Below are 14,984 nucleotides of genomic sequence, written 5' to 3' on the forward strand. Positions count from 1 at the left end.
AGTTGGAAAGTTGGCCACACCCACATAAAGTTGATGTCAAATTAGGAAGTGGAATTTTCAGAAATTGAATAGGTAGTGCATTCTGGAGAAATCAAGTCTGCAGCTAATTAAATTATTTATTTATCTATTTATTTTTAATTCATCCATTTTTTAGGCAGTTTTACTTTTATTCAGTAAGTATACCTTAAATTGAATTAAAGCGACAGCAAAGACATTTACATTGTTTAGCAAAAATTCAGTTTCAAATAAATGCTGTTTTGATTACCAAACATTATCAACACTGATAATGATCAAATCATAACTACATTTTTTTAGCAGCGAATCTAACAATTAGAATTATTTCTGAAGGATCACTGAAGACTGGAGCAATGATGCTTTGAATAAATTACATTTTTCAAATATAGAGTTATTTTACTGTAAATTATAATAATGTTTTACATTATTACAGTTTTACTGTATTTTTCGACAAATGTATGTGAGCATAAATGACTATTTACTGTTTACTTTTAAGATTCATTCATTCATAACACACATCTAAATATAATCTAGCAAAGTTATATACAAAATAGTAACAATTTTCAAAATCTGAATTACTTAACTATATACCATTTTGTACATTTTTATGTTGGAATCATATTGGTTAACTTTATCACAATATCACAATTACAAAAGGGTGAATAATTTATTATTTAATTTCTGCTTCCTTTTCTTGGGAATATTGTTTTAATTCATAATAAACACTTTCACTTTTCATCCTATCGGTCTTTTGGAAGATCTTGTTAGGTTATGTCTCAGACTATTTTTCTACTGTACCTTTAAAACTATGTAAATCACATTCACTGCACGTTCTATAGATAAACACGCTCTGTGGTGATTGGCTAACCTTCTCGCATGAGAAATGAGTTAGAATGTCTCCGCCCCTGCTGAGCGCGGGTGGTCACACTGCATGTTAATGTTCATGACTCACGGAGACGCTGATGTGAAGTTGTCGGGTTTTAATGAGCGTGTGTATCCGTGTCCTAGGAAATGTTTGGTTGTAAAAGTGCACGAGGGATCGTATTGATGACTTCAGTGTGTGTGTGTGTAGGTGCGGAGAGATGACTCTGTGCAGGCGAGGCAGCCTCTCTCTCTGACCCTGGACAAACCCAGTCACACACTCCTGCTGGCCTTCCACTCCTGCGTGGTGCGAGTGCCTGTCGCACGCTGCCAACTGCACTCCAGATGCATGAAGTAAGAACACACACACACACAAACACTGATTAAACACCCCCCTCATTCACACACGCTCTCGTTTTCCATCTTAAAGTAAATTGTGCCACCCAAACGCACACTGCTTCATCAGCGGCTTTGAAATTACTGTGACCCAGCTTTTACAATTTCCTTCAGACACACACACACACACACACGTTTCTTCTGGCCCGTCTCCCATACGGCACATTTGGAACGGTCTCTTCCTGTGAAGCAGTAAAGTTCTGGTGTAATTCAGCCGTGATTAATGGAAGAGGCTTTGATTGAGTCTGACTTTCTCTCTCGTCTTGCAAGACACAGCACAGTACCATCTGCACCAATTCAAGTCTCTCCAATCCACTTTGTACGTCTGCACTACCATGTGCCGCTCAAATGACTCTTGCCCCAGCAGCCCGTGTTGCCATGGGTGGTAAACGCATGGAAACAATGTGTAGGATTTGCTTGTTTGCTTAGAATCTGCTACAATGGAAAAAAGAATTAGAAACTTTTGCTAGAAATTTTTGCTAATAATTACAAAGAAACCACAAGTAACACATTGAATTTAACATGAAAATTTGAAGACCGAAGTATTTTCTTTTTTACTTGCAACTTCAAAAAAAGTTGCTCACATAGACGTTAAACAAAGAACACAATACTTAATATAAATGCATTGTTTTAAATATATACTAAATATATACATTTATATATTAAATATATACATTTAAATGCTAAATTATAATTGGGAAATGGTGAGACTATTTAAAAATATCAGTTAAATATATTTTTTGCTGCTTGGAATGTAAATCTGCCCCTTTTTAAATAGATATATTTTTTTATAAGCAGTAAAATCATATGGAAATATATATATATATATATATATATATATATATATATATATATATATATATATATATATATATATATATATATTAGTGCTGTCTAACAATTAATTATGAAAAAATAAGTTTTTGTTTACATAATATATGTTTGTGTACTGTGCATATTTATTATTTATACAATGCATAATGCATGTGTATATTTCAGAAAAAAATATGTTGATATATTAAATGTAATAATTTATCATATAAATTATATGCATATAATTATGTAAATACATGTAAATATTTTAAAACTATAATGTATGTGTGTGTGTATATATATATATATATTCAAAGTAAACTACAAAAACACACATTTACTTTGTAATTAATCGCTATATGTATATATATATATAATTTTATGTTTAGAATTTTATGTTTTAAAGAAGTGACCTTGAATGCCTGAAGGGACATATATGAGAAAATACAAGACTGCAGCTGAATGTCTGAGTCATGTCTGTCTCTATAAATCATAATTTCTGTTCTCCAGTTTTGTTCCCTGTATTCGTTATAGAGGTCAGTATTGTCCTCTGTAATAACATTGAAAAACATTGCGTGTGTGTGTGTGTGTGCGTGTTTGTGTAGGAACTGCATTGCATCCAGAGATCCATACTGCGGCTGGACCAGAGGAAGTACCTGCTCACTCCTGAGGCCCGGCACCAGGTTAGAAACATATTTTACACAAATATAAATGCTTGCCATCACATGCCTCTAAGCCTCAACTAAAGGTTTTTTACTCAATCAAAGGTGTGCAATGTTTGTACCACAAGGTTTTTACACCAGTTTTTAAAACACTCTGCTCATCTGCCATTGGCCAATTAAACATGTAGTCCTGCCCCCACACTCCTGCCATTGCTTGAGCCGATGCTGATGTTCTAACCCAAATAACTGTAAATATTAGATTTATTATTAAACCTTAAAAAACATAAATACATATTTTTTCTGAAACCTTTTAGTTCATCTAACTTTTTTTGATGTTACTACTTTGAAATGAACATACCCATAATCTCTTTAAACTGATAAAAAATCAGTTAAAAAAATAAATAAATAAATAAAATAAAATAAAAAAACATATAAATTATAATTTAATTTTAAAATTAAATTTAAAAATTAAATTTTAAATTCAAAGCATATTTGCATATTCCTAAAAAAAAAAAAAAAGCACTGTAATATAAAAATATGTAGTGTGCACCTTTAAATCAGCTTTATTATTATTCACGTTGCTTGGTAAACATGACAGTTTAACTAAAATTTCTGTCATAACAGCCATTGGCCTGAAAATAAAAAAGCCAGTCTGTTTTGGATCGTGTTGGACACATTTCTAAATGCAACGATGCATGAAATTGAGTTTGCATAACTAGAAGTGCATGCATTCTCATACTTGCATAGAATGTGTGTCGTGAATCTAATCGGTAAATTTGCGGTTAATGTTCAAATCCGTTTTCTCTTGTTTTGCAGATTACCTTCGTGCAGGATGTTGAATATGGAAACACCTCACATCTCGGAGACTGCGACGGTGAGTGTGTGAACCTGTTTGGGATGTGACCTTTAGCTTCCCGCTCTGCCTTCAGCGCGCCTCTCCTTCCTCGAGAGAATTCTCTAGAGAACTCTCCAACAATACAGAAAAGACTCAGTCTGGTCCGGTTAGAAAGTTTTGCTCAAGCATTCAAAGTCACGAGAAAGTTACAGGTTGCATCTGGAGAGATGGAGGAAGATAATGTGAGAAAAACAGAGCCTTCAGTCTTTTCTTTTAAGAAATTAATTGATTTCTTTAAAGTACGAGGTGCACGGGTGCGAGTTAGCGACGGTGTATACATTGTTAAAAAGACAAAAGATGGTTTATATTTTCTAACAATGAGAAGCTTAGATTCGCTTTCCGCTCTTAATGGCATTTTTGCAAAACTGGCAGCATATGAAACACTCTCTGTCGATCTCTCCAGTTTTCATGGCTCCAAGCGCTTACATTTGTTCCGAAGTTCACATTTAGCAGAATGTGGAACAGCAGTGGGGTTCTCAAGTCTCATCTCGAGGAGTTCTTGACATAACAGACTGCCACAGATACTCGGTAAGAAGAGGCTATATATCACCGCGGCCGTATAGATTCAGCTGAGTCACACAGAAGAAAGAGCGAAAGCGCACAGAATGAAATAGATTAAAGTTCAATGGCTTAGTAAGTGTGTACTTTCAAGGAATCTGTTTCTGCGGATAGTTTCAGGATAAAAATGGAGGACAGCAGCTGAATACGGGTGTCTTTTTTTTTTTGTATTGCTAATCTTGACACAGTTTGATTCAAGAAAAAATGATGGCCTCTTTGTAAGACTTCCTGAAGTTTTTAGGAGACACAAATGAATTTTGAGAGTACATTGGGTTTGATATGTGCTGAACAAACATAACTGCGGTCAACAGCTTGCTCACTTAGCTTAATAATATATTATTTTAATGAAAAATACGTTTGTGTGGCCCGAACCCCGGTTTAGAACCACCGGCAGAAAAGTATGTTGTTAAACTGCTTGGGGTAAGTTGTCACACACCATTAAAATCTATTTTAGGTTTTAACATGTTTAATATATAGTAATATATAATAATAGTTAATAGAACTAAATTGGTGTAGTGGTCCAGCTGCTTAAAGCTGTTTAATATTATTTATACAGTATACTATTATGGTATTTGTTAATATTTTAAATCAGCTTCTGTTAGTATACTTTTTATATAAAGGACATAAACAAGTAAAGGCTATATTGAATTATCAAAGAGAATCGACTGTGGTCATGCACAATACCCAACACACTCATGTTTGCTGTTATACGTGCATCACTCTTGTCACAATGTTATGGTAAAAAAGGTTGAGGTAATATAGCCAGAGAGATTTCTATACCTAAGAAAAACCTGTACAGTGAGAGTGTGTTTCCACATAAAGCTGGAGACTGAAGGATGTATTTACAGACAGAGGAAAGGGAGGGACGGAATTAACATGGAGAACAAAATTAACCCCAACGTCAAGAGGCAAATGGGAACTAATTAAAGAGATCCTTGAAAAGAAATTTAGGCACATTCATAATATAATGAGCCCATAGAAATGCATCTGTAAAATGGCCGCCGTCTGGCCAGTCTAATATGATTTGGTTTTGGGATATATGAAGCAGAGTCACAGGCTCATTAAACTCAGCACTCCTGCTGAAACAGCTCCAGTCTGCCGGTCAGCCGTCCTCTCGTCTCACATCAAACGCCCGTCTTCTTCTGGCCTCGCCACTCCATCCATCACTCAGAAGTTCAGACATATTTTAAAGAGCCTAAGACGAGTGAAAACCGAATTCCAAAAAGATCAGAACAAAGAGAAGCAGAAAACGAGTTTGTTCAGAGTTTGTTTGAAATCACTCTGTTTGATGCTGCTGAAGTTTGAAAGAAGCAGGCAAGTACTGTACATTAAAATACATTAAAAGCCGTATAGACATGTTAATGTTCAGATGACATTTTACTAATTGCTTTCTATACAGTTGAAAGAGGTCCCTTATGCTCACCAAGGCTGTATTTATTTGATCAAAAATCAAATAAATAATTCATTCCTGTTTTGGCAAAGCTCTCAGCTGAAAATATGCTACAAATGCAAATAATACAAAGATAATCTCTTGAAATGATTGGTGCACTCCTGAGGACACACACACACACACACACACACACACTTTTTAAGCAATCTTGTAGCAGTATTTTAGTCTTTAGGAATGTTCAGAAGAAATTAAATATTAAGGAAAGGGTTCAGTTGTTAAGTGTGTTATGTGCAGCAGACTCCTGCTGTTACAATGAACAAATGCAATGAGAGCTGTGATTCCCAGCTGAGACTACAACAGTTTTAATGGCAGAAAACAGAAAGGGAATGAGAGAGCATGCAAGAAGAGATCATAAAATTAGGGTTTGTGTGTATATCTTTGTGTCAGTGTGATTGTATATACATGTTGGGGAATAGAAATGTGCTTTGTCAACGAGTGTATGCTCAGTTTTGTATACTATTGCTTTTGGTATTGCCATATTCTGCAGTACCATAGTATTCTTTGAAGGCCTGCACACAATATTCATATATAAACTGAAAGAATGAGTGACCAAATAGTGAACAGTTCACCAATAAATTATCATTTACTCCCTTTCATATCATTCCAAACCGGTTTGTCTCCTTTTGTGGCCTACAGTAGAAGGAAAATCATTTGGACTGACATGTGGGTAAGTAAATGATGACAGAATTTTCCTATTTGGGTGAACTATTCTTTAAAAGTCCTCTCACTGTCAAGACATTTACTAGTTTGGATACTGAAGTAGACGCAGAGTCTGACAGCTTCTCATTTCTGAGACAGCTAACAGCCCACACATAAACGGCACTGCTAGAGGAGAGATAGTCAGCGAGAAGAAAGCCAAGAGAGGAGATAATAGAGGAAAAGAAGTAGACTGAGAGAATTGAGGTTAAAACCAAGGACATCTCACAGGGAACAGCAGAAGAAAGAGTACAAGAAATGCTGTTAAAAGAAAGAAAGAGAAAGGCCAGGATTACACAAACGCCAATTCCAAGAGAAACGATTAGAAAGCAGAGTATGAAAAGCATGAGTCATCAACTTCAAAAACCGCTGCGTTCTTTGAATTTATCAAATGATCTCTTTAGACACATTTAGTTCTTACATCTACTCACATTTCCAGTATGAATCTCAATTGCACAGGTTGCTCAAGGTCAGTGATTTACAGTGGCGTATGCATGTTTATGGTACTTAAGGCAGGACATTTTAAAAGGGCAAGGTTCCGAAGGTCATGGAAAGCCACAGCCTTAGTCTACTGAAAACACTGTATTAAGTTCACTGAATTAGGGGCGACTGTAGTCAACAGCCTCTTGTTTTCTGATCGATTGCTGGAGCTGTAATTTGCAGAAACTCAATAGATCAATTGCACACCACTTCATAAGTCATGAGGAGCTTCTTTGATGCTTTTATAAGCCATTCAGTTTTTAAATGATTAGTCCTCTTGAACTTAATTGTGTCAGTAGTTTTTTAGTAGGCCCCAATTCAAGGGGCAGTTTTACTAAACACTGCAAATTAGCACAAGAGCACAATTCCAAAACAGCTGGGCATTGAAATTTCTGTGGGTGATTTACTAACACCACGTGAATGAAATAAAACACAGATGCAACATCTAATTTACATATCAACTAACACATATACCAAAGTAGTCACAAATAAAGAATAAAGAAATAAAGAAGCCACAGTACGACCAAAAAATGAAGGGTTGCAAGATGTTTTCATAGACCTGGTGTCGTATAAATAAAGCGTTCAAGTCATTTTTATTTCCTGAAGCAAATAAAAAACATGGCTTGGCAAATTATATGTTTAGGTAATTTGGTGTTCTGGCATTCCAAATAAATTAATATGTTAAAAAAATCTTGTCCCTTCTACCACGAGCCAATAATTGCAGCCATTTCAAGCACAAAATGGTTTAAGACATGCTTTTTTGGGGTGTTAAATAGTGGCACAAATACCATTAACATTAGTGAATTGATTAATGTTAGTAAATTGCTTTATGTGATTCATTTCAATACTCTCCTCCCATAAATTTTTCGTCTGTAAGGTAAACTCTTTCAGTGCTAATTCTTCACTGTGCAGCTTTAGTAAATTCTGACAGTAGTTTTTTATGACCAAAAGAAAGTTTGCACTGATGCAAGCTGTTAGTACAACTGGCCCCAAATTCCTTGTTGTTTTGGATTGTAACCTATTCTGCTCTCTTTCTTGCAGGACTGTTACGTGAGAGTTTTATGGATGAACCAGAAAGTCTTGTTACTTTGAACCTGCTGGTTGTCGCTGCAGTCTCCGCATTCTCCACCGGGGCAGCGCTCTCAGGCCTGGCAGTGTGCTGGATCATGGGTCAAAAACACCGCCACCGTTCAAGCACAGCAACACCCCTTCGTCCAGTACTCAGCGGAAGAGTGAGAAGGAACGGTGCATGATGGGACAAAGCAGGAGCGGCTCCGTGATGAGCGTTTCCCGGCACAGCGGCACGGACCGGCCACGCTCACAGGGAGAGACGCTCTTCGTAATGCCAAATGGTTGGGTTAAAGCGGGCGACTTGGATCCAGGTCTGCTTCCCACACCCGAGCAAACTCCTCTGCAGCAGAAACGCGGGCTACGCCTGTCTGATTCTGGATCCAGTTGGGACCAAAGCCAGACCTTCTTGAGCTCGGTGGGAACCCAGTGTCCACCTCCACCATCCACCTTGTTTCTCAGCTCTAAGCTTCTGCAAGGATCCGGTCGACGCCATGAGGAAGCCATTGAAACTGGTATCGACCGCCAACGCTACGTTTCTCTCTCCAAGTACAGGGATCAGGGAATACGCCCAGGCACTCTTCTTCGCAAGTCGGCAGGTGAATACAACTACCCCATGACTCCCAAGACTCGCCCGATCGGCGGAGAGTGGTGTCAGCACCCAGCACCCAGATAGAGTACAGCGGAGAGCCTCTTCGCTGGACCCATGAAGGCTACATATTCAGCAGCCACGGCATACCTCCAGCGGGCCACCACTACACCCCAGCCTCGCAGCATCCTGCAGGACTAACCCGCTCCGTGCTCCACGGGTCCCGGGGGCTCATTGACCTGGCGGACTTCAGTCACCTGCTCGGGAAGGGAGGGAGCGATCGGACACCCACAGGCCAGTGAACAGAGAGGAATCAAGATGCGAGAAGTGGGATATTGTAGAAACGTGAGCGGCTGAAACCTCATGTGGACCGCGGAGCGCAACCTGGCCAATCACAGAAACTCTCTGTGTCTCTCTCTCTGTTTCTTTCGTCACCTGCTTGTCATCCTTTTCCTCATTTGTCTGGAACTGCTTGCATGAGGAAAAGCCAAAACTGGACCTCGATGACTACGAGAAGAGCTGCCTTTTTCTTCTCTCTATCACCCACAATCATACAGATATGTAGACAGAGATATGCTTTTCGCTGTAGCTCTCATTCTTGCTGACTGACTATGAGTATTGCTCACCAATCTTTATTGCGCCTTTATCAGATGGAGGAAAGACATCTTGAAGACTATCTATCGCTAAATCTGTTCAGATCTTGACTGTCTTTGTCAGGTTACCCTTTCAGCAGATTTGTTCGTTTGATCTAAAGACAGCATTTCTTTTGGAACAGTTCCTAACTCCTAATAAGAGGAAGAACCCAACAGTTTCTTGGAGTAATGACTCAGTGGTTAACAGTGGTTGTTGTTTCTGGTCGATATCAAACACTAAACAAAGTGCTGTTATTACCAGCGTACAGGACAGCCCATTTACATCAGTGTAAATGCTATAGGAGCAAATTTGGACAGGCTAACTGGTCGAAAGAAAAGATTTGGAATGAACTTGTTCTATGGAATCGTTTTCTCTCCCTTTCACGTGACAGTGATTATTGATTGGTTCTAACTTTTAGTAGCCCATTAAAATGTATGTGTTCTCCATAACATACGTAGCAGTTTTGCAGTACTTGAGGCCTACAAGAAAGTCCAAGCCCATGAGCATATTTTCTATTAATGATCAAGACCAGCTCAGTCAAGCCAAAATCCAAATGCTCCTGAATAGATGGTCTTAGCTTAAGATTTAAGTAGTAAACCCCTGATTCATAGAAAGATGAACTGAAACTATTTCAGCATATAATTACAGAAAGTGCCATATTAGCCAAAATATCAACACTGTCTGTCTCCATCCGTGGCACTTTTCCATTACGCTTGTGTGTGACATCACTACATGTGGGCGGGGCCCCGTCTCATGGTTCTATTTGCAAGATTCCCAGTACGCCTATTGATGCGTTATTTTGACCAAAATGTACGAATATAAAACATAAGGTTTTTCTGTTGTATGCTTGGAAACCTTTTGTGTTTTATGACTTTGTTCTCTATCGAGTGAGCTGAGGCCTTTACCTCAGTATTACCTCAGCCTTGAAGTCAGACTTTACAAGAGAGAGAGACAGAGAGAGAAAACTTTGTTTGGATGAGTTTCATGGCCTCAACCATGTGAATTTCTGTGTTCTGTGTAGCTCTGTGAGTTTTATCAGAGAAACAAGACTCTCTGAGAACTTCTGAACACGCTGGATTCCAAGTCTTTTTTGTCTTTTTGTTTTGTTTCTTCATTTTTTGTACAGTGAATTTTTTTACTCAATATGTACAATGTAACATGGAACAGAGAACTGAGGTAAAAATACCTGCTGTTTTCTAAAAAGACACAAAGACAGAGAAAGACATACTCTGTCTTGGGGACCTTTGAACGCTTCTTCCTAAAGATGCCGTGTGACCTTTTGTTTCTCCTGGACTCTAAAGGAGAACAAACGAGAATGGAAACCCAGAGAAAAGAAATCACAATGCGAGAACTAAACAGACTGAAAAGTCAAGAGATGTCATGTGACTTGAAGCCAGTTATGTTATTGGATGTGTATTTGTCTGTGAAGTAACCAATCGTTTTGCTTGTCATATCCATCATAATCCCTTCTTTTTGTATTTATTTGCTTTTGTTTTGAAAGTTCTTCATCAACAACAGCGTTCGCAGATTGCAAATTTCAGTCATGTGTCTTTAAATCATCGTGCGCTTATATCAGAAAACTAAAAGGTTAATTATCTAAACATATTATAATCAAATGTACAGAGAAACACTCTCTGGCTCTGTTCCAAACCCCAGTGAGCTGTCTTTCTAAAGCAGTTTTATTTAAGATGTCAGATGAAGTTTGCATTTAGGAATTTGGCAGATTTTACATTGCAATTAGAATATACTTTTTTTTTCAATTCATACATTCCCTGGAAATCTGATCTTGAAATGTTTGAATATTTATAAAATAATTTTATGAATAAACTATAAACTTAATGGCATGCAACAGTTTGGAAAGGTAACAGACAGAAAATATTTCCATCTTTTTTAAAATCAAGTAATGATTTTTTCTTATTAAACGTTATCGGCAGACTAGTGGAATTAAAAAAGATTGTTTCAGAAAAGTCAAAGTTCATTTTGGTTTGGATTCTGCCTTAAAAGTTGTGTCTCTAGGGTTCGGAAAAGAGCCTCTTTCTCACGGCTTTCTCTTTCTGTTTGACCTGCAGACAAGTGTCCATCTCCACATAGGCAAGCTTTGTTATTAAATGTCTAATAGCATCAGGCTGTGAGATATTGAAAGCAGATGTCTGATTAGATGAGTTGCCACACGCACTTGAGTACACAGGAATGCATTTAATAATGGTTCTCATGCACCTGCAAGATGTGTCTTATTAAAAGCACGTGCTGCACGCATCACTTAAGCATACTCCTCTATCCTAGAGAGCACGCTCAAGCCATTGCTGATGCTCTCAGAAAACACACACTCCTGCAGTTGTGTGCAACGGTCGGTTGAACATTGATTAGCTCATAAATCCAGCTGAAAGGAGAGTCATGGTTGATTGCACTGTGTGTGTGCCCGTGTGTGTTTATGAGTTTAAATTACTGCGTGTATGTCTTTAGGTCTCCTCTCTTCAGCATTCAAGATACACCGGGCAGGAAATAGGATCCAGAGCACAGGAAATAGATCCCGGTAGGCAGGAAATGCAAGGATATAGCCGCTTACCTGTAGGTCAAGGACACTAAAGAAAGTAATCAAATGCAGGAAGCAGCAAATGCGCTATAAGTTAATATGCTAACCCTATGTAAAGAAATAAGCATGTCAGGAAGATACCATATACTTTCAGCAAACATCTCAAAGTTTTCAAGTGTTCAAATTCACAATCTTCAAAAGAAACTGTGCCATATCCATATTCATAAGTGTTTGCCAACAGAAAACCGAATCGCTAAGTTTGCTAAAAAGCTACGAAGATGCCAAAACAAGTGTTTCTTCAAAGTGTGACTTGTCGCACGCTATTTGTGCTGTTGATACCTCAAATCGAGCAGCTTATTGAGGTGTGCTTTTACTTTTCTAAGCAATCTAAGCAAATTCTAAGCAAAGTTTAGTTTCTTGCCTGGTGGATGATAAAACAGGGACTGTTTTCTCCTGAAAGAGAAAAGCTAGTATCGCATAGCAACATGCTAGTACTGTAGAAGCGTGTTTTGCCTGCTCGTATTTATAGTAGGATAGGTCTAGTTCCCAGTTGATTATTTCTTTCAAACCTCCAAAAAAAAAAAGAACACACAAACTGCCTTCAATAAAAAGATACAAGTGTCCACACATTCACTTGAAAATTCAGTGCCTGAAGCTAATTTTCTTTCTAGCAAGATGTCCCTTGTTGTAAATTAAAATGGCTTTAAATGTTCACGAATTTGCAATTCGCAATATTTTCCTTTTGTTCGAATGATCTCTGGTGTGTTTTATGATGTTGAGTGACATTGACTTTTTCACACAGCGTCATCTGTGTTAATTCTGGTCTATTATTGTCAAAGCAAAGTGTTGAATGTGCTGTGAATGTATTCAAATGATTTTTCCCATAAGCACTCGCTGTCATAACTTAATGTCTTTCTCTCCGATCATGCTCCAACAAGCACAATATTGTACAATAGTCAAGGTCAACAATGTGCGTTTGACTTTTTCCACAATGTTTCATTGCTTTTTTTGTTCCACAAATGATCGCGTTTATTGGTTGTCACAGACTTCGCAAATGTTGAAGCGGGATTCTTGACCTCTTGATAGCTGGCATTTTGTACGAAAGTGTATATGGCGACACAGATTTGCCTTCGTGTAAGACTGAATCAGTGTTACGTTGAGTTGTTTACGTAGACTCAGCTGCTCTGTACATAGCTCAAATCCTGATTTCCACCCCTCCGCTGGCGATGATGTAATGTCCCTGTGTATAGAAGTCCAGGGGTGGTATCCAGTGAAATTTGTTTCGTTCGTTTGTTGGTTTTTAAATAATCTCACATGTATAGAAGTACACACATCCACACCCAGTTTCACACATGAACACACACGACTTATTTGACAGCACACACTTATTTTCAGACGTAAATCAACATGGAGATTTTATCATTCTAATAAACACATTTGATTGTTTGACCTTTGTCTCTGTTAAATCTGTCATCCGTATTAAAGATTTTTTTCCCCGTTTGCACTGCAAAAAAATGTTTTTCAAGCCAAGAATTTTTGTCTTGTTTCCAGCCAAAATATCTAGAAGGTTTTTCAAGACAAGCAGAAAAAAAACAAGTCAAAATTAAGCAAGTATTTATTTGAAATAAGCAAAATAATTTTGTTTTCTGTTTTTAAATAAGATTATTTTGCTTGTTTTTAGACAAAAAGTCAAAACAGATATTGTTTTAACTGGTATTCAATTTTTTTAATTATTAGAATATACCATGTTATCACTTTTACCATCTTGTTAGTATTTTGAACAATCCCTTTAAAAGCCAGTTCCTAAATGATGTCATGTTCCAGGAAGTGACATCATTTTGGAGGGAAAACAACAACACAGACTTTAGTAAGTATGCATTTGACTTCATTCAGTGATGCTTTGTGGTTTATTATGTCTTATCCCATCCTGCTGATAAAACTATCAAATCAAAGATGGTTAAAAATATATATAAAAATAATTTTGACATCATTACACCTACTGTAAACTATCTTTTAGTTGCTAAGTGGCTACCTTTTAACTGTTTGTTAGTCGTTGTTATTAAAAATGGAGAATATCTGGGTATGACTAGAGCATATATCTAATTGATATTTTCTATGCATTTCGATCAAGTGGAAAGGTTGTCGTTTCCTTCATTTGCACTGCACCGTCCAGTAGATGGCGATTCACTAAAGGCACATTGAAATTTCACACAGCATCTCTCTGTTGCTATGGAGAATCATGTCACCATGGCAACGTGTGTGCAATCTGAAGACTAGATGTTGTTTTGAAGGATCATTACTTGGAAGTTAATTAGACACATCAACATATCAATTACATCAGGCATTTAGCATCAATGCAGTTTAATTCGACTCATTGATGTCTGTTGCTTCTTAATGGCTTTTAAAAAGAAAAATATGTCAAAGGTGTAACAGTTTGTACCAGAAACATTACATTGCATGTAGAACCTGATGTGTATTTTTCTTTCTTTTTTTAATTATCCATTTCTTTTTTCAATGCAGCAATTATAATAAAATGAGAAGCACATTGAAACTGCAATATTTTCTCTCACCGTGACTGGACAGACATATCTAAAGCGGTCACAAAACCTGCAGAGATGCTACAAGGTATGCAATGAAGGTATGGTTTTACTATGATTATAGTTACTCTATAAACAAAAAACTTTAAGCCTACATGGTATGATAACGTGACGAAAAACGTATTCGTAATAATGTGGATGTCATTAGTACTCCCTAGACCTGATGAGGTATTTAACAATGGTTATTTTCAGTTTATGTGATAATATAATCGCTATGCATACTGCCACGTGCCAAATAGCGTTAGCTGTCTACTGTATGAGCACGAGACTGCAGAGACGGCGCATGCGACAAATACACTGAATGACCACTAGAGGGCAGTTTAACCTTACATGACAAACCGTGCAAACTGCTCAGAGGGCCTGCTGTCTATCTATCTATCTATCTATCTATCTATCTATCTATCTATCTATCTATCTATCTATCTATCTATCTGTACAACTTTATTGCATGTCTGCAAAATGTAGTTACTCACCCAAAACTGTTCATTCACGCTTCAAAACCCGGTTAAGGCCACCAATTTTTTTTATATTTTTTGTCATCGTGTGAGCCCCACTTGTCGAAAATAACATTCGGCCATGGAAATTTATTTTAAAAATCTGATATTCATTGAGAAGAGTCAATAGTACATGGAAAAAATTTAGTATTTATACAGTTCATTTGTATACCAACTGAATGTGAACGCTGAATGTGATAGCTTGCACAATGAAAAATGATGAAGATGAAGTTGTGAAGAGTTG

General features: G+C 37.3%; 1 pseudogene; it reads left to right on the top strand.

Moving 5' to 3' along the window:
* The window catches only part of LOC122326913, a 160,401-nt pseudogene extending 147,302 nt beyond the window's left edge, over positions 1-13,099 (top strand).
* The last annotated feature ends 1,885 nt before the right edge of the window (positions 13,100-14,984 follow it).

This window comes from Puntigrus tetrazona, chromosome 2 (genome assembly GCF_018831695.1).
Source record: "Puntigrus tetrazona isolate hp1 chromosome 2, ASM1883169v1, whole genome shotgun sequence".
Taxonomy (NCBI): domain Eukaryota; kingdom Metazoa; phylum Chordata; class Actinopteri; order Cypriniformes; family Cyprinidae; genus Puntigrus; species Puntigrus tetrazona.